Here is a 15776-nt window from a genome sequence, read left to right as displayed (position 1 = left end):
AAGATTTTATTTACCTCTGATTACGGATGTTATTCCTCGGCTGTTAGTTTTTCCGAGTATTTTTGTGTGTTCCCTCCCTGCCTTCGCCTTTACCAATACTGTTACGGAAAAAAAATATTACCAGGTTTCACTTACCCAACTTTCTCTTCCGCACGAACAGAAATTCCTGGTGTCGCATTTCGCTGCGTTATTATTTCGTTACGATTTTCTCAGCAGTGTGTAACAAATGAACGAAAACCTTGCATGCATATCGTTCCTACGTCTTGTTACTTTTCTATGTCTGTGAGTCTTCCTTTAGTTCCTATTTTCTTACACAGGTGCTTTACTCATGTTTATTGGTCACTATTGCTTATATAGCTCAAATTAACCACACTAATCCAATAACTCGTATATCTCTCCCTCCTTTCATTTAATTTTTATTTACATACATCCTCTTTTCCTTTGCTTATTTACTTTTATTCTCTTTTATTTCTCTCTCTCCTCTCTCTCTCTCTCTCTCTCTCTCTCTCGTGCCTGAGTCTCGTGCCAAATTTGATCTAGGTTGGGCTCTGGTTACGACGCGATAACTGCCGCCTTTCTCCCGCCCTCGCCGCACACTCCAGCGGCTCCCCGTGGGCAGCGGTGGGGCCTCCTGGGGTGCGGGGTGGGTGCTGTGGGCGGGGGAGAGGGAGGAAGAGTGTTACGGCTGTGGGAGTTCAGGACAAGGAAGGGGGAGGGTAAATTCGTCCCAAGTCACTATTTTATCGGTCATATTCCTTGCCAAAGTCCTCTGGCGGGAACATAACCCGAGTTTAATGTGGGTTTCATAGCGCGTAGTAGTGGTTTGTCTCCCCCGCCCTCCTCCTGCTGCTCCCTCCTCGTGCCCGTCCCTTCCCCTCCCCTCCACCTGGCACTCATCAACGCCCCAGTGCGCGCGAAGGTACTGCTGCGCCGAGTCTCCCTTCTCCTGTAACTTTAGACTGCGTAGTACCATGTAATAATTCCTAGCATTAGCTATTCACGGCAGAGTAATAGCTGCTGTACTGTACATGCCATTTGGAAACTACAGGAAAAGACTCCCCGCCTCTTCTAAATTACATGTATACGATAAACTACTGCGATCTTGAACTGTGGAAAGGAGTACGTGAATAAATGAATGAATACATGAAATAACGCTCAAGTGATCTTCAGTATTGACGAACTTTTCCTTTCCTGCACTTGACACTGAAACTTGCCTCTTACTCAGTGCGAGATAACTCAAACATCGGCGCCGTATCACTTTCTAGCTTACAGATTCCACCTCCGCTACCACCACCACCGCCACCACTCTTACCGCGGTGTCTCTCCCCCTCCTCCACAAGCAGCGAGGGAAGAGGCCGGAATAATGCCGCTGTTGCGCGTCTATATTCACGAAGCAGGCGAGAGTTTGGGGCGGGAGGCGGCCGAGATTCATAACTCAGATCAACACGGTGGCCTGTCTGGCGCCGAAACTGGGAGGTGGGGGCGGGAAGGAAGAGAGGCTGGCGGGAAAATCTACGGTGTGACAAAGATACTTTGGACATACCGCCTGAAGAGAGACGAGTAGTGATGGTGTGGCGAGCGTGGCGGTGTGGGAAAAATATAATACAGTGCACCTTATGAACAGAGATAATATTATCTACTTGAGCGCGCACACGCACACATACACACACACATACACACACACACACACACACACACACTTGGGTCCACATATGAAATTCAAATGCCGCGCCTCCTACTCCCCTTCTTTTTACCGCCAGCTGATCGGTCGCTGCCGAATATTGTTTGGCGATGCCTCGACCCCGCTAGTGTCACAACGCCAATGGGAACCCCGGGGCCTCCCTCCCTGAGCCGTGCCATTCCCACCCCGTCAGCAGGCCCCAGGGACGTCAGGTGGTGGTCGGGCCATAAACTTTGGGCGCGGGCGGGCGGCGGCGCCTCTCCGGGGTCGACATTCAAAATTCATTTCCGCGACGCTCGTATGACTTCCGCGAGGGGCGGCGCGGGTCGTGGTATCCATCATTTTTAACGATGCGATATTGTCTTGGGAGCCGCCGCCGTCCCGACATCGCACGCCACCCGGAAATGGAGGCGATAATGGTGTATACGGAATGCCTCAGCCCTTGACGGACGATGGTGGGTGGAGGGGGCCAAAGGACACGGGGCGGCGGGGGCTGGATAGGGAATGAATGTGGCTCCATACGAGTAAGTGGAGCTTGACAACCGCCCTAGAGTTTAGACACAACTGACTACCTCCACCTCGTGAAGAGAAGCTTCTGACTAGTGTGGGAGCGACCTGGGACAGTCGAGGAGACTGAAAGTCAAATTTGTCTCAGAATATATAATCTTCTAATATGAGTGTGAGCCATTTCAACGAGATGAAGTTTTACCGTGTTCGTCAATATCATCATCAGGAATAATGTTACCCACCACACAGTTACCCACCACACAATATGAAGAAACACTCTGGGATTAGGAGGTCACCGTAGACAAAAGTCCAGGCTAATCACAACACGCTCAGAGAAGTTAACAAGTGAGTTCAAGTTTTACGAGTATACCAATCTTACGCATGCAGCCTCTATGGTTCCGCTGCAGGACAAAACCCTCCCTAAACGTTCTCTTCTCATCTTTGTCATTTGTCTGTCTATTTCAAAACACCCAAACAATGAAAACCAACGTATATATAAAAAAAAAAAAAATTCAGGAACACACAAAGCTTCCTTAAAATTCTCAAATACTTTAGTGAACCAAGTCATTAGTAAAGTGATCTTCAGAAGGGAGGAAGGGACTTCGGCTTTTTTATTTTTTGTTACTTTATTTACCTATCCTCTCTCTCTCTCTCTCTCTCTCTCTCTCTCTCTCTCTCTCTCTCTCTCTCTCTCTCTCTCTCTCTTTCTCTCTCTCTCCTCCTCCTCCTCCTCCTCCTCCTCCTCCTCTTCTTCTTCTTCTTCTTCTTCTTCTTCTTCTTCTTCTTCTTCTTCTTCTTCTTCCTCTTCCTCTTCCTCTTCCTCTTCCTCCTCCTCCTCTTCCTCCTCCTCCAGCACCTCCTCCTTCTCATACTCTCTTCTCATTCGTTCATGCTGCGGGTAAAACTTCCCAACCTTATCTCTCAACCTTCACCCTCCCTTCACTCCTCTGCAACACCTCACCTCCCATCCAATCCTCTTTCCTCTCACCACCTTTCTCCCTCATCTCCCTCACATCTCTCTCCCCTTATCATCTACCTTATTCCTCTCTCACATCCCACCAATCCTACTACCCTCACCTTCCCTAATACTATGACTAATGTAGAGTGATGCAGTTCAGTCAAGTAGGTTAGGACACAAAGATATATTGCAGCTTGAAATTCACTTGTGTTCCTCCCATTCTTATCCCTCTCAGCTCCTTACCAATCTTCCCTCACCATCTCCAACTGGGGTCCTTCCCCCCCACCCTTTACTCTCCTCCCCACCTCACTTTCCACTCAAATCTCCCCTCACCTGAACTTAACTCCCCATCACGCACGCACGCCCCTCCCACCTCCTACTTTACCCCTCCTCAACCTCCTCCTCTCCTAGCCTCCCCCTTCCCCCGCCTCCCACTTACCATTTAAGTAGTCAAGTGCAAACCCAAATACAGTATATTAAATGTTGGTTCCAGGCGGGCGGGCACGCGCGAGAGGGGCCACCTCATTATAGCCGCCGCCGCCGCCGCCGCCCCCGCCGCCGCCTCCTCCTCCTCCTCCTCCTCCTATTACTACTACTACCACTACTACTACTACTACTACTACTACACCTACATCCCTCCCTCCCTTCCTCCTCGTTCCCTCCTATTACCTCTTCCTCCTTCCCTCCCTCACTGACTCTCACTCTGGCTAATTTTATAAACACCTCATTAAAATACAACTGCACTGTTTTGAGTCTCACTTGTCTAAAATTAGAATGTTTGCTACCGCCGTGTTGTGTTGTGCTGTGTTGTGTTGTTGTGTTGTGTTTGTTGTGTTATACGAGTAATGTGTCACTGCATTATCATATTTATTTATTTATTTATTTTTTGCGTTTGTTGTGTTGTATGTGTGTGTGTGTGTGTGTGTGTGTGTGTGTGTGTGTGTGTGTGTGTGTGTGTGTGTGTGTGTGTGTGTGTGTGTGTGGCAGAGAGAGAGAGAGAGAGAGAGAGAGAGAGAGAGAGAGAGAGAGAGAGAGAGAGAGAGAGAGAGAGAGAGAGAGAGAGAGAGAGAGAGAGAGAGAGAGAGAGAGAGAGAGAATAACGAAAGAAAGAGAGGAAAGCGAGTAAATTACACACAATTACATATAACAACAGGCCCCAGGAGTCCTCCCAAGCCAAACAAGGCGGTCTGTCACTAAACTTGGATGGCAAATTAAATCAGAGAGAGAGAGAGAGAGAGAGAGAGAGAGAGAGAGAGAGAGAGAGAGAGAGAGAGAGAGAGAGAGAGAGAGAGGAAGGGGAGACAATTAACATGGAGGAAGGATGATGGAGAGGTGGGACTTGCCTGGGAGAGGAGGGACGAGAGAGCCAGGGAGGGGAGGAGGGAGGGGAGGGTGTCAGGACGAACGAGACAAATAAAGACTTGATGAGGAGAACCACCTGATTATCTGGCAGATATTGAGGCTGGAGTGACGCTATTGGACGGCATATTGAAAGTGGAGGAGACGCAGAGTGATGGAGAGGAGGAGGGGATGGTGGGCCGGAAAGTGGAGAATTGTTCACGAGGAGAAGGAAGAGAGATGGGATTTAACGATAAATGGATAAAAAAAAGAAAAATGAGAAAATGAGACATATACGTACAGAAACGTGATCCGCCACTCACGTTTATTATAGCTAGTCTCAATGTGTTTGTTATTTATATATTTATTTATTTTATTTTCAAAGATCTGTGGTGAAAACTTAAGAGGATTCAATAACAGTAGTGCTTTTGCCCGAATTTTCCCTCTCACCTTTCAGAATGACCGATAACCAGACGGAAATACGTGAAGTAACATGAATAAAATGACAGATTAATGAGACAATGAACGAGGAGCAAAAACTTACGCTCTTTCGTGCTTCCATGGCTGGCGGTTCCGCTTCCGTCCCTCGCTTCTGATGTGGCCGCTGGAACTACCTGGAGGAAACAAAGGAGGTGTTAGAGAGAACCATCCGGAACCGATTCACGTCCACCCTCAAAAACAAGCAGATTCCTGAGGCGACACTCTTTCCCGTCACAGTTTGGTGCCGAAAAAGAAACCCTCGGTCGCTCCCTTCCTCCCAAGCCCAAACAGAGCGAGCGGGCGGCCACGACGCGCGACTCGACTCCACATCCTGAGATATTCCTGAGCCTTCTCCTGCAGAGTTTCCGCTGCAGGTCTTTCTCTGGGACTTGCGAGGCGGCGCCGAGGAACAGGACTCTGAGGCGGCGGCATTGGTCTGGGTTTCCTTCCACTGCAGTTTAAGGCAAGTCGAGGTCGTGGCCACGGGCGGCGTTGCGGACTGGCGCGAGGGAGTGTTTGCCCGCCGCGCGTCCCGCCGTACAGGCTCCGCCGTGCACGACCCGCCGTGCGCGCCAACAACCAATTATCGCCGATTAAATATTGACCCCGAGCCTCTGATGATTGAGGGGCCACGCGCTGCTGACTCCTGACGGGCGGCGGCGGCGGTGCAGGGGTGTTGTGCTGTTGCTGCTGACGACGACGATGATGATGATGATGATGATGGTGATGGTGATGGTGTAATACTCGTAGATGCTGGCTGCGTGCACGGTGGTGGAAGGTGATGAACTGATGATGGTGATGGTGGTGGCAGTGATGGTAGCAGTAGGAGTAATGGTGGTGGTGGCGGTTATGATGGTGATTAGCTTGCATTGTGTGTGTGTGTGTGTGTGTGTGTGTGTGTGTGTGTGTGTGATTGGCTTGCATTGTGTGTGTGTGTGTGTGTGTGTGTGTGTGTGTGATGATAATTATATACGTATCAAATCATGATGTGAAATATAATAATAATAATAATAATAATAATAATAATAATAATAATAATAATAATAATAATAATGATAATAATAACAATAATAATAGCAGCAGCAACAGCAACAACAACAACAACAACAACAACAACAACAACAACAAGAGCAACAAGAGCAACAGCAACAACAAGAGCGAGGACAACAACAACATCATCATCATCATCAACAACTCACGGTTCATTAGACACCTGAAAGTCCAGCACATTAACAATTAACGATCTCACTCATATTACATTTTTCCCTGATATATATACATGTCATTCCCACAGCAGCCTTCCGTCACGCACCTCGGCCTTAATACTTCTCTCACTATAGCACATACAACACTAACAGTGAAACAATACATCGGTGGAAAGCAGCTTCGTGTATTGCCCTTCTCAGGTACTTTCATCAAGCTTTCTGACACCTATGCATCATTATCAACAACGTACATGATTCTGCTACTAAATAAAAGCTTCTCCATTAGTTTAGGCATCAAAGACCGTCACGTGGAGGCCTAGAAGCTTCCCTTATTTTCTTATGTTCTCACATAGCTCGCTATCGTGGCTTAGAGTCTTGGTTGCCTGGTTGCGAGGTCACAGCTTCTCGATCGGCTCCCGTCACGTATGTTCCTATTCTCTACTGTGGATGAACAAAGGCTACAGCGTGAAAGAACACGAACCCAAAGCGTCTCTATCTAAATGGGGATTCGAACCCAGGAGGTGTCTCATTGTGTAAACGAAGCGTCTTCTTCCTCTTTCACGTCTTTGTCGTCATCCCCGTTTGGATAGACATGAGGATGATTGCAATTCGAGGACATCAATGCTCGACACGTGCCTCATGTGTGTGTGTGTGTGTGTGTGTGTGTGTGTGTGTGTGTGTGTGTGTGTGTGTGTGTGTGAGCTCTTCTATTCATATACCTATATTTTTCCTTTTGCGTCGTGACTACAGAGAGAGAGAGAGAGAGAGAGAGAGAGAGAGAGAGAGAGAGAGAGAGAGAGAGAGAGAGAGAGGGCGGGGCAGGCAGACATATATACGTGATCATGGAAGACGGATGGGCGGGAGACAGCACCACAAAACAGGACGCCGCTATAAACATATCGCCTCCCTCTGTCCTCACCCGCCGTCAGTTCCCTTAATGATAATGGTTAGTCTTTCTTAACAACATTTACGAAGTGGAAACCTGTCCCGCGGGTACCGGCTTGCTATTCAGGGCCTGGAGGTAATGGTCCTAAGGAAAGGAAGCGAGGACGCGTTAGGTAGCGGCGGGGCGACAGGCGAGGAAAAGGAGGCGGAGGCGAAGGCGGTGCACGAAAGATATTATATAGGTGCGTGTGTGTCAGAGAGAGAGAGAGAGAGAGAGAGAGAGAGAGAGAGAGAGAGAGAGAGAGAGAGAGAGAGAGAGAGAGAGAGAGAGACTAAGAGCGGGATGTTAGTATGTTAGAATATTTAAAATGTACGAGGAAAGAAAATAGATCGTGATTTACGAGTACATGTTGGTGGAGGGAGCGAAGGAGGGATAACTAGAGTGGAATGAAATACACTAAATAGGGAGATACAAGTCACGAGATGATGAAGGTGGAAGACATGGTTTAGAGACGCCGTAGAAAGAGGATTTTATGAAGAATATCAAGCAGAAACTAACCCTGGAGTACTTCTTAGGCAGTATTATTTCACTACTGCATATTATCATTTACTGTTAGAAAATATGGCTCTTCTAGGCTGAAATTACTATGTGTAACGAGTCTCAGAAAGTGAAGATGGGAATGAAATGTACTTGAGAAGGCCATCACACCACCTTAACGAACTGTTATTTTGTGTTTCCAGTGTTATAACCAACACCGCCTCAAAATTCCAGGGTTAAAATAGAATATACCATTATCTCATGCATCTCCTATCACCAACACCATCACCACCATCACAGAACACCGCCACATCTGCGTCACACTCACCTCGCCGCGGGCCGTCACATTGCTCTCCCGTTCACCACACAATGTAAACAATGCATCTAATCTGCGACAATCCCTCAAGCAATAAGGGACTGGCAGGCACCTCGGCTTCTCCCTCTGGCAACTAACATTTTCATCCGTATGATTCTCCGTGAAGCAAACCGAGTGAAAAGGCAATAAATACGTCTGCCTAAAGGTGGAAATATTTAAGCCACCGTCTAATGCTTTGAGGTTATGAGCACCACGCCACACACCATCAGGTTCCCGAGGCCGCCGCGTGGAGGCAGCACCTGACGGGCAGCTCTCAGACGAGCTACCAGTCTCCCGGCACACCGATCTTGCCTCCCTCCCACACCCCACCGACCAACACTCCCCGCCCGACACTCCAACCCGCCCACCACCCGCAACCCTCCTCTCTCCACTCTCCGCCCATCGCCCTCACCCTCCCTTCCTCCCTTCCTTCCCTCACACCCGCCCACTCCGTCCTCTCTTCCTGCTCTCCACTCCGCCCACTGCCAGACCACCCACTCCCACCCGCCCATCAGCCTCCACCATTCCACTACCCACACCCTCCCCTCCCTCCCCCTCCCCGTCCCTCCGCCTGCCCATCGGTATCGTCCATGCCGGCATTTCTAAATAATTACCGCCTTTCACTAATGCCGACCTTCGTGCCAGTCCTTCCCTCCCCCTCCATAACTTCACTCTACCTCTCTGCGTCACCCACATTCCTCCTCCTCCTCCTCCTCCTCTTCCCATTCCTCCTCCTACTGCAGCAATCTGTAGCCCATCACACACACACACACACACACACACACACACACACACACACACACACATCTCCCGTAACACTCAAGGGATCGGAAAATTAGCCATACACCACTACCACCACTACCATCACCAGCACCACCACCAACGCCACCATCGGTACCACAGCTATCGACCTTAACCCAGTGTGGCAGAGCCTAATTTAGCATGCCAAACGTTGTGACATAGTGGCCGGGGTTGCAGCGCGACACCTACTGGCCAGCCGCGTCCATCATACCGCTAATAACAGTCGTACTTTGCTCATAATTCGTCTTAATGGTCAAAATATTCGTTGTTTCCACTGACATAATGGGGTGGCCCGCTGGGTGATGAGGGAAGGGATCACCCACACACCTCATCGCCTCCCACGCAACACCTAACACACCACAACATACACTCCATCATACTTTCTGACTCCTGACGCTCACACATACGAACTCACATATATACACATAGACAGATTCACCTTTCCCTCCCCCTCTCTAACTCCCTCCCACCTCTAATACTTCATCTTGTGTCACTGTCATTTTTCGCTCATCACCTCACGCCACCGTTTGTCATTATCTCTGTAGTATAAACCTGACTTCTCGCTCTCATACATGTCTTTCACTAGTGTCACACTCTATACCTCATACCGCCCGCCGGGCAGTGTCGCCGCCTACACTCATTAGTATGGCAAGAATGTGTTTTTTTTTTCGTGATATTAACGACGAATTCTATGTCACTTTTGATTTTATTAATCTTTTATTGTTAATTAGATGCTCTTTTATTTCTATCTAGTCAGAAGTCATTCTTCTCATACTAGGTTTATACTTATACTCTCTCTCTCTCTCTCTCTCTCTCTCTCTCTCTCTCTCTCTCTCTCTCTCTCTCTCTCTCTCTCTCTCTCTCTCTCTTTCGCACACGGGCTGCCTTCCATAGTGACGTGCTCCTGATGACACGATTACTCACCTCGAATTGTTGCTCTGTACTTGTTGTCGAGCACCCTTGATGGCACGGCTGCCACCCCTCACTGCCTTACGTGCCTTCCCCCTTGATGGCACGGCAGCCGCCCCTCACTGGCTACGTGCTCTCCCTCTTAATGGCACGACAGCGCCCCTTACCTGCCTTACAGCTCTTGATAGCACGACAGCAGCCCCCTACCCTCCATACGTACCCTCCCTCTACATGGCATGGTAGCCATCCCTCACTTTCTTACGTGCTCTCCCCCCTACATTAACCCTTTTCTACCCTACGACTCCCAAAATATATCCTTTGTTTCCCTTTAACCCTAAAATCTCGCCTAAGTTTCCTTTAATCCCTTCTTTGACATCCTCACGACTCCCCTTTAAACCTTTTAACTCTTAAATCTCCTCTGAACTTCCTCTGACTTTCTCTGACTCTTTAAACATTTTCCTGACCTTCGTTTAACCTTCTAATTCCCATATGACTCTTCCCTTTTCCCTTAAATATCGTCCTAAGCCTTCCCTTAATTCTGAACCTCTCTTTACTCATCTCTGACTCCTTAAACATTTTAGGGAACACACCCTTAAATGCCCTATGCGCTTTCCTCTATTCTTAAACAACATCCTAAGCCTCCCCTTAATTCATACGCTCCCTTTACTTAACTATTTGATCATTTACTTGTCCGTCACCCCTTAAGTATATTAAGAAGCAATTTAATTTCCGCATATGATACCAGGATAAAAAGGTCGCGGCATATCCCCCGAGTTCTGATCACTGATTGCCGGCACACAATGAAGGCTTATGATGGCACTATTTCATGGCATTTTCCCCCTGTGCATGTTGGTCATTGTCACAACTTTGCGCTGCGCCCCGTGTCGCTGCCTTGCGCTTTGTGGTTCAGGACACAATGCTATTTTCCGGTAGCATTCATCATTTTATATCAATTTCCACCTGTGCCATTCATATCCAGTGGGTCCTGCAACATTAGCGCCAACACCATTGCAACAATTCACACTCACGGGGGCTATAGCTTTGGCCTCATCATTTTCCTGGTCATATCTCTATTGTTTACCATCCATCACGTTTGTACCAATTGAAACGCACATTAAGAAAGACTAAATTCATGGCACATTCATAGGCAATTTGCGTTGGAAGTATTTATGATTCGTGCCTCCAACAATTAATCTCGTGTGTTTGTAATGTGTGTATATATATGCTGGTATGAAAAGAGGGTCGCATGGTGGTGTTGTTTGCAATCAAATACTGTGTGCCCAAATCTTTCAATAATTAATACGTACGGCCGTTTGTAACAATGGATACTTTTCACAGCATTAACACACAGGCACGCCTACACACACACACACACACACACACACACACACACACACACACACACACACACACACACACACACACACACACACACACACACACACAAGGCACAACACAACATTCAACACCACGCCGACATCTTACAATACACACCTTTCACTTCACTTCACTACAGCACAATCTCCTGCAGCGCTCCCTCCAGTAAAAGAATCAACAAATAAACCCAAATGATGAAAACTCTATTCACAGCACCGCTCGAACTCATGTTATTTTCTACCTTCCTAACTTTTCTACCTTTCGCAACTTTCCTCGCCTTCGTAACTTGCACGCTCAGGTAAGTTTGCGTATTCGCCGGCAGAACAAAATGCTCTGGTGTTCGCAGTAGTTTTCTCCGCCTCACTGACCAAGACGCGACGCGCACGGGGAAGGGAAACTAGTAAGCCAGAGAAAGAGTGTACAGAGCATCACTCTAATCCAGAAGTCTCGAAAAGTTAATCAAGGCTGGATATAAATAAGTAAATAAATCAATAGAGAGAAAAAAAAAGGAAAAAGTGAAGCTAATTAATCTCCGAATATAGAACAGAAGAGATAACTTGATTTTTTTTTTTCATCTCCTCCTCCTCCTCCTCCTCCTCCTCCTCCTCCTCCTCCTCCTCCTCCTCAGTGCTGTCTCGTTCAGGTGATCCAATTACCTGTTCTACCTGCACTCCCGTCCCCCCTACCTGTTTACCACGCGGCCTCCACATGAATAATCAGCTGTAATTGGAGCCGTAATTAACCTGAAGCTGTAATTAATGAAGGCTGCCTGTAATGTCCCCTCTCCCACCCCCCACTCTCTCTCTCTCTCTCTCTCTCTCTCTCTCTCTCTCTCTCTCTCTCTCTCTCTCTCTCTCTCTCTCTCTCTCTCTCTCTCTCTCTCTCTCTCACTTCTCTCCCTTTCTTTCTTTCTTGCTCTTGCATCTCCAACGACCACACTTCCTCTCTGCTCCAAGTGTGTGTGTGTGTGTGTGTGTGTGTGTGTGTGTGTTTATATCTGTCTGTTTGAACGTATGCTTGTCTGTTTATCAATCTGTCCTCCAATTTGTTTGTTGGTTAGTTAGTTTGTTTGTTTGTTTATTTGTTTGCTTGCTTGCTTGTTTGTCTGTCTGTCTGTCTCTCAGCCTCTCTGTCTATTCATCTGTTTGTCCCTCTATTTGTCTGTCTATCTGTCTCTCTATCTCTCTGTCCGTCTCTCTCTCTGTCCGTCTCTCTATCTGTCCGTCTCTCTCTCTGTCCGTCTCTCTCTCTGTCCGTCTCTCTCTCTCTCTCTCTCTCTCTCTCTCTCTCTCTCTCTCTCTCTCTCTCTCTCTCTCTCTCTCCCGCTACACTGATGGATTATTCAATTTTCGCGCCAGAACTCAGTTAATTAGTCACGAGGCCGAGTTGCCAAGCGCCACTTTCCAACAACAGTAAGTTTCCTCGCCAAAATAAACAACTTTTTCCCCCCAACAGCCTGCTCAAGTTAATGAATATGGAATTGGCTTTCTTAGCGGAAGAAGAGAATGAATTTTATTTTTTTTTTATAATGACTGTAAGCTTTCGTATGTAACTTTACTACTTAGTTAAGTGAATTAGAGATGTAGATATACGAGGGTGTTTTTATTCGCATTTACGTTCACTCGGCAGCGTTGTACATAACAGAATTCTTTGCATGTATTTTGAGAATCTTACATGGGATTTCAGAGCGCCCACAACTCCAACACTTGCTAGGGTAGCTATAATCGTTTTACGTAAGTGAAATACTAATATATCGCGACAGAAGCTCTTTTTTTACATGGGATCGAAGCCTTTACAGCGATTATTCGAACGTGACTATCCAAGACCATTACTTCCGCTTGGGCTTTGTCTTTTATCGCCCTAGGAACTTATTATTTCACGGGGATTGGGTAATCTACTCACTTTCTGGAGGCAATTTCGTAGTCAGGGAGCCCACAGTGCCATTAATTTTAAGTTGTAATTGCCTAAACTATTCTCCACATTAATTCCAGGGCCTCTAAAGGAAGGTGTGGAGGGAGGGAGGGAGGGACGAGGATGAGGAGGATGAGGAGGAGGAGGAGGAGGAAGAGGAGTTGATGGAAGAGAGTGGTGAGTTGAGGAGCAAAAGGAGTTGGGGTTTGAAAGGGGGAAGGTTGTAAAGAAGGAGCATCAGGAGAGGGAGAGGCGCGGGCCGAGATGAGAAGGGATCGAGGTCGAGAGGAAGAAAAAGGAGAGATTGGAGGGGGAGGAAGGCGCAGAAGGACATGGAAAAAAGAATAAAGAAAAATACACGTAAAGCTATATCTTCCTGCTGGAACTAGCGTGTGAGAGAGGACCAAGAAACACTGAGAGGATGCAAGTGTCGTGATCGCTGCAACACTCCCGCCTACTGAAGTGAGACAGTGCCAGGCTTTCACACGGAGCTGCACCACAACACACTCATCCATAAGAACACTTTCAGCCACAGGACTCTTGCTGCATCCATCCAAGGACGTATATCAAGTCGATTTCAGTCACAGGAAAGATCTTCACTACACCTACAATCAAGTGCAGATCCAGACGCCTCCTGGCACCGGTTCTAAGTGTCCCCAGACTTCAGAGCCACGAGTCACGACACCCAGCCGAGGGACTCTACCACGCTGCACAAAACTGAGGAGACATACGCAATCTTCAGCCTACATCTTGCTACACCCTGCTTCTTATCTACATTTACCCGTGAGGTTGCCACCAGCTCTAACACTACACCCAGCCTCGGGATACGCACAATTGTGGAGCGACACTCGGCCGTAGGGTTACTCCATCTTGGAGACACACCCAAACGCGGAGCTGTACCCAGGAGCGTCGTTGCACCTAACCACTGAAGCACGTCCAATCCTGGAGTTACAGATCATTGGAAATACACATCTATCTGTGGAACGACACCCAGCCAAGAGTAATCTACACCCAGCACGGATAAGCCCTACTAGCCAGCATCCAGCCGCAGGGAGCACCAAGCAGCGAGACTACACACTACCAAAGCGCAGCCACATAGTGGAGATACACCTGTGCATTGGACTACACTAACCTGCCACCCTACACCCAGCCGTGATACTACACCTACTCTCGCGTTGCCCTCAGGTTCCGGAGTACAACCATCAACAACGGTACACCCAGTAGTAGGGCTACACCTCAGCTGTCAGGCTACATATCGCCGGATGCCACACACATCAGCGGCACTACACCTCGCTACACCCTGCCTTGGGGCTACACCTCACTACAGTCAGCTGTGAAGCTACACCCTGCTACACCCCAGCGCGGGGCTACACCCCGCTACACCCAGCCGCGGGGGAACGCTCGCTGGCTCTGATGTGATTATACGCCAGACTGACCCCGGACTCCAATTATTACACAAGTTCACTGAGGGAGGAGGAGGAGGAGGAGGAGGAGGAGGAGGAGAGAGAGAGAGAGAGAGAGAGAGAGAGAGAGAGAGAGAGAGAGAGAGAGAGAGAGAGAGAGAGAGAGAGAGAGAGCAAGGGAAGTAATAACAAGACACAGACATGAGCGGGGGATGACACGCGTGCAATACGGATGAAATAATATAAGGAATTTTGGCTTTTTATTAACACGACAAGTCTGGCTCGTCAATTGTCGATTCCGCCTAGTGTTGTTGTGTTGTTGTTGTTGTAAACGCTCTCTTGTTATTTTTTGTTGTTATTTATGTTGTTGATATTGACTGCTGCCGCGTCACCGTTAGCGTGTAATTTATTTGTTGGCGGTAAAACATATTGTTGTACTGATTTTTTACAGATTTTACTTTACTATTTCAACACACACACACACACACACACACACACACACACACACACACACACACACACACACACACACACACACCGTAACTTTGGCTCCTACACGAAATGGGAAAAATTTTCAGTTCCTTTCTCTCTCTCTCTCTCTCTCTCTCTCTCTCTCTCTCTCTCTCTCTCTCTCTCTCTCTCTCTCTAGGTCTGAGACTAAAGAATTCTGACGGGGCAAGGAAGAAACTACTCAACCGAGGGTCTCAAGTCGCACGCCTCCTCCTCCTCCTCCTCCTCCTCCTCCTCCTCCTCCTCCTCCTCCTCCTCTTCCTTCTCCACCACCTCCTTCTCCTTTCATATCTTTTATGTTGAAAATGAATCTCTCTCTCTCTCTCTCTCTCTCTCTCTCTCTCTCTCTCTCTCTCTCTCTCTCTCTCTCTCTCTCTCTCTCTCTCTCTCTCGTCTGGAGGAAATGATGGAGGCAGACAAGTGAGAGAGAGAGAGAGAGAGAGAGAGAGAGAGAGAGAGAGAGAGAGAGAGAGAGAGAGAGAGAGAGAGAGAGAGAGAGAGAAGTGAAGAGAGAGAAAAAGAAGAAGAAAAAGAAGGTAAAAGAGAGGGGGACTGAAGGAAGGGAGGAAGGTAATGAATGAAGAAGAAAGGAATCAGGAAAGTGAAGGAAAAGGAAAGAAAGTGATGGCAAAGGAAAGAAGAGAGGAAAGAAAGGAAGAGTTAAGGAAGGGAAGAAGAAGAAAGAGTGTAAAGAAAGGAAGGAATGCTGAAAAGGAAAGGGGAGGAGAAAGAAGGAAGTACAGCAAAGGGAATAATGAAGACAAAGGAGGATGAGAAGAGAAAGAGGGAGAGGACAAGGAAATAGAAGAGAAGACTGAAGAAGGAGAGAGACGAGAAGAGAAAGGAAAGAAAGAAAACGAAGAAGGAAGGGAGAAATAAAGGAAGCAGAAGAGAAGAAGAAAGAGACGGAGGTAAGGA

At 47.8% G+C, this 15776-nt stretch overlaps 1 long non-coding RNA gene across 1 annotated transcript in view; it reads right to left on the bottom strand.

Annotated features, from left to right (window-relative positions):
* Positions 1–5027: 5027 nt before the first annotated feature.
* LOC135102616 (uncharacterized) overlaps positions 5028–15776 on the bottom strand; it is an 83336-nt gene continuing 72587 nt past the window's right edge. The window contains exon 3 of the long non-coding RNA XR_010269707.1: positions 5028–5098. This is a non-coding gene — a long non-coding RNA (uncharacterized LOC135102616). The remainder of the gene's footprint in view (positions 5099–15776) is intronic.

Source organism: Scylla paramamosain, chromosome 8, assembly GCF_035594125.1.
Source record: "Scylla paramamosain isolate STU-SP2022 chromosome 8, ASM3559412v1, whole genome shotgun sequence".
NCBI classification, from domain to species: Eukaryota; Metazoa; Arthropoda; class Malacostraca; order Decapoda; family Portunidae; genus Scylla; species Scylla paramamosain.
Note: the sequence above shows the minus strand (reverse complement) of the source record. Positions and strands in the feature narration are given on the sequence as shown.